The 13,760-nt window shown below is 34.9% G+C and overlaps 1 protein-coding gene across 3 annotated transcripts in view; it reads right to left on the bottom strand.

The window, feature by feature from the left end:
* Window positions 1-13,760, bottom strand: part of LOC128077672 (adhesion G protein-coupled receptor A3-like) — a 252,454-nt gene that overhangs the window by 7,807 nt on the left and 230,887 nt on the right. The window lies entirely within an intron of this gene.

Here is a 13,760-nt window from a genome sequence, read left to right as displayed (position 1 = left end):
TAACCAGACAAATGTCTACAGTTTAGCCTGAGAATTTTCCCAATGAAATACAATGAATGAAATAGAGTTGAGCTCAGAAGAGGGAAGGGACAATCCCCTGTGCAAATAAATAAATGAATAAAGATTTTCTGAACAGAGGAATAATCTAGAGCAATTAGGAGGGTTAAATATTATTTTGCACATATCACACTCTTTTTCACTCATTAAATATCCAGCCTTACAAGTGCATTAAAAGGTGAGGGCCTACAACAATTCAGCAAAATATCATAAATATCTAAGAAGAATGTTAATCAAAGCATTAATATTTCTTTAAGGACTTGTATCTGAAGACTGCAAACATCCAGTTTCATATCCCTTTAACCAGCTGAATACCACTGAACTCCTTGGCAGCAGAAGTCACCCCAGTGTATCATCATTAGGTTACACTGAAGTCCGAGGAGATGTCTCACTGAAACTGGCATCCTGCATTTCTATATTAAAATGCAGCATTACATACCGTCATCATATTTTCCATTTACATAAGCAAGGCACAGAATTATTCATGGAGCACAGCACTTGTACCACTGTGGTCTCTGAGGTGAGAGCACCGGCCCCTGGCACATGTGATGCTAAAGCTCTGAGCATGCTGCTCAGAGACAACAGGAAAAATGTTTCACCGTACCTAGAAGCTCAGGTGGTTCTCTGAACATCCCCACTTATTTTCTATTTCAACCTATGCACTTCTCTTGGTGGACAAAATTTGCTTCTTTTCAAGGCACTTGTCTGTTGCAGGAAATATTAGGCAAGGACATAAACACTTCCCAGTCACTGCTGCTATATTGTACAAAAGGACTAAGAGCTTGATGACATATGGACACATGCTCTCCAGAATCTGGCCAAGAGTTTTCTAAAATGCAATACAAAATCCAGGAAATTTGAGTCCTTGCAAGGTAGGATCTTCACAGAAATAGAGACATAGTAAGCTTGGCCATTTTGAGTAAAACCTAGTGTTAAAAATTTCTTAACTTCTTGCCACCATCTCATTGTGAAGCAAAATTTGAAGCTAAGCTTCAGAAAATGTCACTTTAACATTTTCAGTCAATCGTTGTCCTTATGATCCAAGCTGCAAACAGAGCAGAGAAAATCATGCTCCACATTCATCAAAAAGCCTTTCAGTTTCTATAACTTCAAAGTCATTAAATATATACGTTTTCTTCAAACTTGGCTTATTCTGTAGAGCTCAACAAATTCCAATGAACAAGCTGCATCCTTACAAAACCCATTCATTCAATGATTGCGAGTATCTTCTGACTTGAGCGTATTGAATAAGATAGCCTAACAGCTTATTATTATTTTTAACAAAGACATGCTCAATGACATTTTTTGAAACTTCAGGAAATGACTAGGGTAAGCAATGAGGCATAGAAACTTTAATTCCAATTTGTCTAAGAAATAGTAATGAGCAGAAAAATAGTATAGAATCAAGTATAGGAAACTGTACTTCAAAGCCATCTGAAGTGATTACACCATAGAATTTACCTACAATGCAATCTATAATTTCATTTTTTGCAGTGCAGCCACTTTCTACAAATTGGATACATACATTTTAATCACATCCTTATCTAAAGTCTCAAAGAAGCCTGTATTGGGGAGTTAGATAACCTCCTTCATAGCTCACACTTTCAGCAGCCTGCTGTACACGATAACAGTAGCATCAGATGTTCTGGAAACACTTAGCTAAACAGTGTTTCAGAAACAAGGCAAACTCTAGCCAAATTTCTGTCTTGTCTCGTAGTTAAGAGAAAGAAAATACATTCTAGAAATGACACAAGGTGAAGTCAAATGGTTTCAGAATACCTAAGGTATCCTGCTCTGATATCCAGCACAGCACACTACCTGCCCTGTTCCATTGGGGGGAAAAAAAAAAAAAAAAAAAAGTAACATAGAACACAGAGATGACAGTGTGTACAAATGATTCTTGGTGGATCTGTGATTCCTGAAGGGTGAAAGGAAAAAATAATAATAATAGAGGAAAAGTAAAAAAGAGGAATGGCATTAAAATAGATCAAACAGATAATGAAAGAGAATTTAAGGGTAGGGGTGCAAAGTCTAGTCCATTTGTGTGAGCTCATGGATACCCTAGACAGTATATAAAGGAGAAAAGATCATAATAAAAAAGTTACCGAAGAAGAGAAACATAGAATCATAGAATCACCAAGGTTGGAAAAGACCTAAAAGATCATCCAGTCCAACCATTCACCTGTTACCAATAGCTCCCACTAAACCATGTCCCTCAACACAACATCCAGTCTTTCCTTGAACACCCCCAGGGTCGGTGTTAGTTGTGTGGAAGTATACTTAAAATAAAGAAATCTAGACCAAACAAATTCAATCTAAGTAATGCAGTCATTAGTTTTTCCTGATTTTATCTTTTATACCCAGATGAGAGGGTTAGTGAAGTAAAATTGATAGGGTATGACTAAAAAGTGAAGGAAATATAGACACTAAGTACACTAAGACACTAAGTAGCTAGAGATCATACTTGTAGGAAACCTTTTACCTAAGAGTAACAAAGTACTTTACAACAATAATTAATTTAGCTTCCTGGCCCCATGTGTAGCCAATAAACATTTTCCCTGTTGCACAGATGAGAAAACAAGCAAGGAGACATCAAGTGATCATCAAGGTCATGCAGAAAGCCTGTTTCAGAGGCAGACTTCTTAATTCTCATCGTATGTTTAAACACAAAGTTCTTCTATATTACTCTAAATGAAGGGATCAGGCAAATCATGGCATACAGGACTTTGTCTCCAAGCCCAAGAAACTGGGTTTGCTTCTCAAGAGGTTCATGCAGGAGCAAGAATTAAGCTCTTATCCCAATACTCTTGAAGCCTTGCCAGTGAATATTTGCCTGGTTACAAAGCCTACAAGCCTGATTAGTGGAGAATGAGCCTGTGTACACTGTCCCCTCTGCAATCCTAGCATTAACATCCCCTGGTATTTCATACAGAGCTGACTGAACAATACATTGAGCAAATATTCCAGATCTGTTGAAGTGGCCCATGTTGAGGACTGCAGATGGAGAGACAATGAGATCTACTGCTGTTGCTGCAGGTGTAATGAATAATGTTCCTGTTAAGTAATGCTCATTCAAAAATAATATAATAAGCAGTACACTAAAGATGAAACTTGTAGATGTAACTTCCCAAAAAGAATTTCATTTTCTTATTTTGAAAAAGAAAAAAAAAGAAAAAAAAAAAAAGAAAATAAATCTTTTTCCAATTCTATTTGCGTAACTTACATTTACTTACTAACTTACATTTCCCTCTCATGACTCTTGGTTTAAAAGCTTTAAAGATCTACAGCCTTTGGTGCAGTATGCAGATTTTATCTTCCAATTGCCTTTTCTGATTTTTGTATACTATACAAAAATATTTCAAATGAACCCTATCCAAGCCCTGGTTCCACACCTGTGGCTTATTGACATGAGCTGTGGGACTTAGGAGATCATTTTCTTATTTTTCTTATTAAGCCAGTTGGCTGTCTTCTCCACAAAAGAATATGCAGTAACTTGGGACTCATCAGCTTGTGTTACTCTTCTACCACTCAAGAAAAGTGAAGAGTGATACTCAGGCTACCAGTAACAAAATGCTGTAGGCAGCAGCAGGAAGACGGGCTGGTTGGAGAAGCCTGCTTTGACTGACTGTTATAATGGAGCCAGTGAACACAGAGGATTTGGCTGTAATTGAGATAGCCATGTGCACAGATCTTTAAAGACTGGTAAACAACGAGGAGGAAATTAAAGTTTTTTTACAACTAAAAATTGATCTTGACAAGCAGTTTATTTATATAATATTTTAGCATTGTTTTACAGGCAAGATTATGGGGTGATTTGGGGCTTTGAAGTTACTGCCAAGCTGCTGTTTCAATAGCCTTAGGGAATAGTTTTAAAAATTTGTATATTTTTGTTTCAGGCCACCCGGAGATGTCCTGAGGATTCCTAGCAGGCTTTCACATCAGTGTACATTTATTACTGATGCTCATTCCATCACATCTTTGCTAATGTTGTTATTCGAGCTAATTAGATTAAAGCTTCTCTGGTAGGCTTCTATGAGCTGCACTTGAACCTCTCAACTGCAATGTGGGCAACACCTAAGGCCTGAAAAACAGGCTGTGCAGGCACACACAGATGGTCTGCAGTAATTTGTGAGGGGAGGAACCAATCTCAATGAACAGGAGAGGGAGGGAACCCCTAAGTTCTGCTGCAGCCGCCTTAGATCAATAAGTACCATACTTTTCATTACATGCAGTGACATAAACCCCCCAAAATCCTCAACACAAACAGACACTGCTTGGGGCGATGTCTCACTTATGACATCACAGCTTACTATTTTCCAGCTTCTTTTCAAAAAGCTCCTGTAAGGCAAACTCTACTACAAAATACTGGGAGCTACAGAGCCAATCAGATAGAAACAGGATAATGTCAGCAAGAATGACTGCAATAGCCTGCAGGCAGAATCAATTCTACCATCTTAACATACGATATATTCTTCTAAGTTTATTTCCATAACTATTACACAGTAAGCCACTGAGCGAAAAGAGAGTTCTACCCAGTGATGAATGTCTTGCCTCAGCAGCTGGCTTCTCTCCAGCCCAAACCTGTGAACGAATTCTTCCTGTGCTCAAAACTGCACGAGACCTTGGCTTTGTGGGCTTAACCTTATTGCTTAAGATTTGTCCTTTTTTTTTTTTTTCTGCAGAACAGTGACGGACAAGTTATTTACTAGTCCCACCCTTACTGCTTAAAATGCATTTGTAAGTATTACTCTCTACATGCTCAACTGTACAAAAGTACATGCTACATATGTAAGGATACCATTACCTCCTCTCTCAACAGTACGAATAGAGATGAATCTACTTAGCTTCACTTCTAGGATACAGGTAATGTAGGAAGAGATGTCAGTCTATTAGCTTCTTGCAAAATAAACATGTAAATAAAAAAGATATCACAGCAAGAAGAGTTTCCCTTTATTTTTCCTTGAGCTGGGATTTGATTTTAACATCTCTATGAAAATAATCCATATAGAAAATAGTCATTAACTTCTGAGCTAAACAGATGCCACAGTTCAAGTACCCTGCAGGCATGCAGACAGATAAGTAGCTGCTCTGTAGAAAGCTGAAGCATATACAAGCCTGATTTTTGAATAATTCTTCTTGATTTTTTCATGCATCATATTATTTCATAACTCTTTTCCCTGGTAATTTTAATAAAATGAACAAAAAGAATGAGGTGGTTTTCAAAATGTACCTTACAGAAAAAAAAAAAAAAGACATTTTAAATCTTATTCCCAGATAGTTAGGCGTTGGACTAGATGACATTTGAAGGTCCCTTCCAATTGAATGATTCTATTCTATAGTCTTGACTTACAAATATATTTACAAAAATGATGTTAGCTTTGCTTCATGGCCTTGCTAAAAAGAAATTGCCTGTATTTCTTAAGCACTGTTTCCCTGTTTGCAAATATAAACATGGAGATTACACACACACGCGCGCACACAAAAGGAAAAAAAGAAGAGTTGTGCAGAAATTCCATCTAGCCCTTTAATGTGACATTATTATTTTTCATTTTCACTGTCTGGTTACATTCCATTTTTTTCCACAAGACCTTTCACTCATTCAGCACTGATGGAGCAAAGCTCACTGGACAGGTAGCTATTCGTTTTATATATGTCCCCTTCTTCTACATCTTACTGCAAATTAAGAGCTTCACAAACATTAATTAATCTTTATAAAGCTCCTGTGAGAATATATATAATCTCCATTTAGAAGCAGGAACTAAAGCACAGAGAGATGAATGACAAAGTCATTAAGAAAATGCTCTGCAGATTTGTTTGCTCAACTTAAGATGTCCAGACCCTCAATTCAACATAACTAGGCTCTAATTTTCTAGTAAAATTGGCTGTGATATTAGAGTTTAAATACTTTGCTTGTTGTCGCCTTAGGGACTTCTAATGTGGGAACCTAGACAATAAATGGGGAGAATGTTAACCAGTGATAGAAAATATTAAGCCTCACCTATTCAACAGTTTAAAAAACACTTTCCTCTATCCTATTAGTCCACTGCACTAGATATTCATAGTGAGCTTTTCTTCCTGTTTGCCTGTGTCAGATGATTTCTCAAGCATTGTACTTTTGGTGGTAGGTTAGGCCCTGCCAGTAGAGGAATCTGAGGAGATGTGTTGAACCCTTTCAACATCCTTCATGGCTAGTGTACCCATATGTGTACTTCAGTACGTTGCAGATGAACAGGAATTTTCTGACTGAGTAGTTGCTGACAACTTTACCTTTAGGACAGCTTAAGTCAGAAGAATGAATAGAAAAGAAAAAATACATACAAAAAGAAAAAAGAAAATTAAGAAAATTCTATAACTCAAAAATATTTTTTAGAGAAAATTAAGAGTAAAAGTAAGAGAAATGAGCTTCATTTACGCAGATATAAGTGTACTGACTCTTTCTTAGCTAGACCAACTTGCAGAGCCATTCCGTATAACAATAAAGGGTGATCTTGCCTTCTTTTATTTTTATTTGAGAATACCTTGGATACTGTTAGAAATCAAAAAGAGACTCTAACAGTGTGTTCTGTGCTGCAGCTTGGCTTGTTGACTTCTACTCCTGCTCAAGCTTAATGAATAAATAACTTCAGTAAAAATATGGAGGTATTCATGCAGAGTATACTTCTGAAGGAAAGCAAAAAGTAACATATACAGCTGGTTGATGATAAAGAAAATAAATATATTGCTATTTCTTAAAGACTCTCTATGAGGACTGCTCTGAAAGTAATACCTCTTATTTCATTGTATTGAACAATGACATCAGAGGTGGTTGTTGGTGGTATGGCAATAGAGGTGGAATGTTCCCACCAATATTTAATAACATTTTGTTGCCACATGACAGATGGCAGCAGAGGGGAAATCTGAAAAATGGCATCAGACATGGAAATGTATATGGAACAAGATGTGCCATTCAGTTCCTCCATGCAGAAAAAAATGGTACCCATTGACATAGATTGATGCTTGCTGAATGTTCATGGAGATAAAACAGTGGACGTAACCAAAGTGAGGCAGTGCGTGGTGCATTTCAGCAGTGGCAGTAGTTGTTGCAGTCCACTGTTGCTGATGTTTATGAGTGTGGTACTCAGGCTGTTGTTCATTGCTGGCAAAAGTGCATAGCTAATGGTAGTGACTACACTGGAAAACAGTGTTCTGTAGCTGAGAATTTGCTCTATCAAATACTGTGCTTGTGCTCTTTGTTGTAGTTTCCATGGAAAGAAATAGGAGACATTATTTTCAGAGCACTCTACATATGCATCTATGTATGTTTTCATAATATTTTAAGAATAGAGCTGAGAAAGAAAATGCCATTCATATGTTTGGATTTAAAAAAAAAAAAAAAAAAAAAAGCAGTAAAAGAGCAGTTAAAACCTCATCCTTCCAATATATTTTGGCAATTTTCTATTTGCACAATCATTTCATCCCTAGAATACACATTAGATTTTTCAAATCTGTTTTCACAGTTAATTTCTAGTAGTAAAATGGCTGATACTCTTTTTCTGAACAATTCACTGCTACCTCATTTATCCAGGCATTTGACTACTCCTGCATAGAGCTGTTAGCTGAAATAATTTTGCAGTTCCAGCCTACTGAATCAAACACAACTGCTTCACTGAGCATTGCAGTACACCTTTAGAAAGTCAATTACCATCAAGATGTCCTTCTGACTTTCAAAGGGAAAAAAAAGAACCATTAACCTATCGACCCTCATCAACACAAGAAATTCTAGCAGCCTATCTATGTATGACAATACCATTTTGTATGATATGAAAGTGAAATGAAAAAAATAGTGATAATGTTGTCACATATTTAATAACTAATTTGTATATATTTATTAACCCTATTGCTATATATATATATATAGTTATACAATTACATATATTATTAACCCTATTGAATGATGGTCAGTAGAATCACCTTGAATTATAAAGAGAAAATATGGATTTCTTTGGTTTTACTTTATGTATTATTTCATTAAACCTGCAAAAGGAACCAAATGATGCCACTAACATGAGGAAATACATTTAAATATGGATCAGATATGAAAGTCACTTAAAGAGGTTTCTGGTCTATGTTCTCCCATGGCTAAATTTTTAAAATTTAAATTTAAATTTAAAATTTAAATTTTTTAAAAGGACTTTATGTCAATAAAATATTTTGGCACTCACTAATACAACTTATTGAATCTTCCAATTTTCATATGATACTGATATATTTGATATATGGAAAATGGCATCAAAATCTGTTTTGTTTTTTGTTTTCTTTAAAGACTTATTCTGAGACCTCGTTTTTAGTGTGAGCTAAATTACCACATTACATCTGAATAATTTTGGTTCCATAAGTTTTAAAGGAGATATGTGAAACTGTCCATTTTCTGAAGAATTATATTCTTATTACATTTTCTGTTTTTTTCTCTCTTTTTTTTTTTTTCCTTTTCTTTTCTTTTTTTTCTGTACATGCGCAGAATTATTCAGAAGACATACATGACCCAGCAATTGATTTCATGAAGATTGGAACTGTATTGGTAGACCCAGGTGGCCTGTTCTTAGCTTTGCTTGGCTGAATTCAAGACAGATGTGTGCAAACAGACGGTAAAAAAGAATTCAGGAACTCCTTGGAAGTATCTCCAGGGAGGATACGTTAATTCTCTTCTAAATTCATGTCTGCTTTTCCTTTCTCTCTTATATAAATAAATGATCTTATATGAAGGGCAGGACCTTTGCCCACAGTGCCAGAGGGAGCCAAATTGTTTAGAAGAGAAAAATACAATGCAAAATTCCAGAAAAGCTACACTTTTAATTTGCACAATTTCTTGCAAACCTTCTATCATATCATGCAATATTAAACCCTGCTCCAGAGGGCATGTGGCAAACAACTTCAGCCTTCTCTACTGAGCTCTCATATGGTCACTGAAACACCTTGAATTTGACTTCCAACAAGTTTTGATTCACAGTTTTATTCAGTTTCTAAAAATGTGTGAGTTCTCTTGAGATCTTTCCTATTGGTATGACATTTTGTGTCTATAATTTCAGCCTCCCTTTTTTTGAGTTATTTATCTTTGCCACTCATCTGCTCATGTAAAACTTACAGGAACTTCACAAAATCTCTCCATCTTAGATTAACTCAGTCAATAGAGTGGGAAGGTCTCAAAGGCATCACATTTGAAAAACATGAACTTCAATGGCTCAAAGACTAGCAGACAAATAGGAATCTTAAATTCACAAGTTTGAAAAAGAGTACTTTTTTACAATAATATCATGGTTTTAACTTTGGTTTCCTTATTCTTGAGTGATGAATGCTGGCTTAACTAATTACAGAAAGGAAACAGTAACAAGTAAGCATAGCTGCAACAGGCTAAAAAGCATTTTTATCTTTGCTGGCTCTGAAACGTTTCAAGCATCTTATAAAGCCTGTTTGATTGATGCAGGCCATTAAAATAATGTGTTTAGGAAATTTAACATTGCTCCATGAAAGCTGCCATTTCTGCTATAAAAAAATGGGCTTTCTGTAATGAAAATGAAAATTACAGCTTCAGAGATAAGTGCATGCAAAACTGCTGAATGCATCAGGTGGTCTCTGTAGCATAGTAGTGATTGGATGGTTACTGTTATACAGAGTACCCTCAGAAATATTTTAAAATTATAAATGTTCTCTGGATAATACACATTTCTAATATTTAGTACTATGTACCCACACCCCTTATAAATTGCTTTATTAAGTGTACAGAAAAATGGTAATTTTCACTTCTTAATTTAGATATGTTCAGTGTATCCTATGCATATTTTAAAATTATATCCACTCAGAAGACTCAAGACATTTATACTGTCCCTGTATAGATATAAATAGAGGTAGTTCTATTGGCTTTTAAATATTAAAACTTCAAAGTATTAAAGAGTTCTTACTGTGTCTGAAGTTATTACTGATAAGGTAATAAAAGCCACATCTTTAAAATATTGTTAAGGATTAGGTGCTGCATCATCAAAATTAAACAGAGTTAGTGTTTCAGGCTTCTGCATCTCTGGTTTTACAATCGTATGCTAATCACAATTTACTTCTACCTTCCATCTATTTAGATAATTGGGTTTATTTTCAACTGCATGTATCTAAAATCTAATCACACAGCTAGAGCAAGATGTGTCCTCAGGCAAAGTGAGAGAACAGTCTTATTTAAGACATGAAGAAACCACATACTAAATAAAAATAATATCATTTTGATTATTGAATCTTCTTGGTTTACAAGAAGTATTCAGTCACAAACCCAGAGGGCCACTTAAAATTGAGAAGCATTTACTCAGAAGATCCATGGAAACCACAAAACCCTTTCTGTTGATTCTCTAAAGCTACCAAGCCTTTGTAATCAGAAACTCAAACTCACGTTTTTAGAGAACATATGAAAGGAATTGTTTCTGATGTGAAAAGCCTACATGCTGTTTGAATTCCTCTAATGTCCATAGTCAGTGCACAGTAAAGAAAGAAATTTTGTGCTTTGTTTTGATTCTCATTTTAAAATATTTCTGTTAAGTTCTTCAAAGTTAGGACAAATTAGTATTGAAAGCATCAAAGACACGATTTTCAATTACCTGAAATACTGCCTTCAATCATACAGAAAACTGTACAGAAAGACTTGTGAGGTAAAACCAGTACAAGACAAGGTACAGATGTTAACATCCCATGATAAGTCATCCTGAATGACTTTACATATCAATTCTTAAGGCACTTCGACATCTTCTTTAATTGCTGACCAGAACTGCACAACGAAAACCTTGAAGTATTATGCATCTGTAGCATCTATATACATTAAACAGAGGGTGAGTATTACCATTATATTCTTATGATTATTTCTACTCAGATTTTCTTTGTTTGTGGAATAAAAAAAAATCTCAATACTTGTATAGAGCAGTAGAACTGAATAGTATACCTGCCTTGAGAGCTATCCACAAAGACCTGATTTAATGAAAATTTATGGACTAGAAATTTTGAATGGGATGCCAGAAGATGTAGCTTGGGTTAAATAAACAAATAAATAAATAAATAAAATTCTTCTGAATTTCTATTACACAATTACTTCTACATATTGACTTCAATTTCTTTTTCAGAATGTGAAGACATACAGAAAATGTTGACATTTCCCACAGATGACAAATCAGTTTTACAGCTGGCTGCATTTGGAACACAGATATAAAATTCTACTAATACCTCAAAGGACTAATATAGAAATTCAAAACCTATTAATTTGATCAACTGTGAATAATTGCTCTCTTGTCTTTGAAACAGATATAATTCCAACATTTTTAAAGAACATTTTATGACTTCCTGTCATTTGACACTTATGATTTCTTAGTAACAACAGCTCCTCTTGCACGTATTTCAATACTGTAGTATATTCCTTAATTTTACTACTTGAAGGAAAGCTAAATTTCCATATTTTCACAACTAATGTTTTTGTTGGACCAACTCATTTTCAACCCGTGCAGCAATGATTAATGTATTTAGTATTTTATAGAGCAATAATATAGCCACATATTCATTCTTCATGTAAATAAATACATTTCTGTGATATGAAAACCAGCTCCCTCTCCTTCGTGTTACACATGCTGACTGGTCAATGTACATTGATATGGGTGAACAAATAGCTATTATCCATAACAGTATGCCTGAGGTAAGAAACTGTTTAAGCATGCTGCTGCTTGTAAGATAAATTTTTGGGAAACAAACATATTTGATAGTACCTAACTTGTACCTGAAGTACAAATGCATGATTGTCAGAAAATGTTTTCTATTTCTGTTTGTCAAGAAATAACTCATAGAAATTTAGACTCATTAATACATTTTTGTTAGGAAGATTTCACAACTGAGTAATAAATAATAGAGGAAAGTGGCTATAAATGTTCTTTATTTGGTACAGTGAACTATCATACAAAGCAAACTTGCTCCTTTTATCGCTAGGAAGAGATGGCCACCTGTACAATAGTCTTATGCCTGCACTCTCTTCTGTGATGAGGAAGACTCTGGTGCTTTGCTTAAATTAGACAACTAAGGGTAATCCATATCATACACAAGTTCTGTCAACAGCAGATATTCCGTATTCCACTTTTTCCTTTTTTTTTGAAAAGACATTTTGAAGTTACAAATTGTGCTAACTTTCTTATGACGTAGGGATACTTTCAATTGTGGGGATGAAAAATCACTTGTCATTATCTTTTTTTCCTGCGATTTTTTAGACATTTCTTAAACTTTTGGAAAGGCTGAAGGAGTGAGGACTTGAGAAGTAGAGTCCTTACGGTCTGAGGCAAGGTTACCACATGACAAGTTTCTTTTGCTACCTTGTATTTTTCAACAATAGCTTAAATATACTACATGCAACTTAATGAGGATTTCTGATATTCATACACATAATATATATTTCACATTATGAAGCTAAGAATGTTTACTTTATATTATATTCCTACATACCTATGGATTTTAAAATGTTTTGAACACATTGAATTTAGTTTATGGGATTGAGAGTGATTTTTTTGTGTGCTTTAATTCCAGCTAGCTTACAGTCTGTACATTTTATGTTTGTGTTCCATTCAAGATGAAAGCTAAGAGTAAACACAATGAGGATGGAAGAAATTAGGTCCTTGGAGATTTTCAGAATTAGAGAGTTAAACTAGATAACTTACAGATATTTCTTCCAAACATTGTTTTCATGATTCTATGATTAACTTTTTATTGATCGTTATCTTTTAAACCTTATGAGGATCCATCCACACCAGCTGCTAATGTTGAGAGAAAGTCTTTTTAGATGTACTGCTCTTCTAGATTACATCACTCTGTAAATTGAAATACATGCACTATCACAGAAGACTGACTCACAGGTGAGTAAACACAGCTTGGATATTCCTACAACTGGAAGACTGTGTGCCAGCTAGAGTGCTTAGAAGAGCACAGTGAGTTATTAAGAAGTTATTAAGATGAGGACAGGACTGAGGTCAGAAATAGGCCCCATATAACATCACATCAACATCTACAACTGGGAGAGCAACATAGAATAATTGCACCAAAAGAAAAATTATCGCCATCTATCAAATTTCTCTATTATTGTATCAGGTCAGTTGTGCAATTATTACTTATGTAAGCATTCCTGTCAAATTTGATCAAATCCTGTATAAATGAGATGAAGAATTGCATGTTTTTCTATTACACAACTGCATGATTCTTTTGAAGAAACTAATTTATATCATTGAAGAATCTTAGGGAAGTTTCATCCCTAAGGTTTGCAAAAATGAATTGCTTACCTTTCCTCTTTATTTTTTTCCCCCTTCCCCCATAGACAAAATCTTATATTGAGAATATTACAATGTTATCTGCAACTTCAAATTTATCTTCTTGACACATATCAAACTAAAATCTAAATTAGGTGTCATTAGGTATAACGAAAGGTAGTGAAGAGTTAAAACACAGTGGAAGTAACTTTCCCTCATGATTTTGCATTTTCAGCTTCCTTCTGAACACTCTCCTTGTTCCACAGGATGTAGTTTTACCTTCTAATCTAGAGGCAGCAAAAAGCATGCTCCTTTAATGCCATATGTGAATGAACGATTATGAATTAACCACTATTAAATCATAGACAAGCTGTATTCCAGCAGTGATTTGAATCTACAAAATCAGAGATTTAAAGTTAATGG

This window comes from Tympanuchus pallidicinctus, unplaced genomic scaffold, assembly GCF_026119805.1.
Source record: "Tympanuchus pallidicinctus isolate F22 unplaced genomic scaffold, pur_lepc_1.0 scaffold16, whole genome shotgun sequence".
Taxonomy (NCBI): Eukaryota; Metazoa; Chordata; class Aves; order Galliformes; family Phasianidae; genus Tympanuchus; species Tympanuchus pallidicinctus.
The sequence above is the reverse complement of the archived record's forward strand: the minus strand, read 5'-3'. Positions and strand labels throughout refer to the sequence as shown.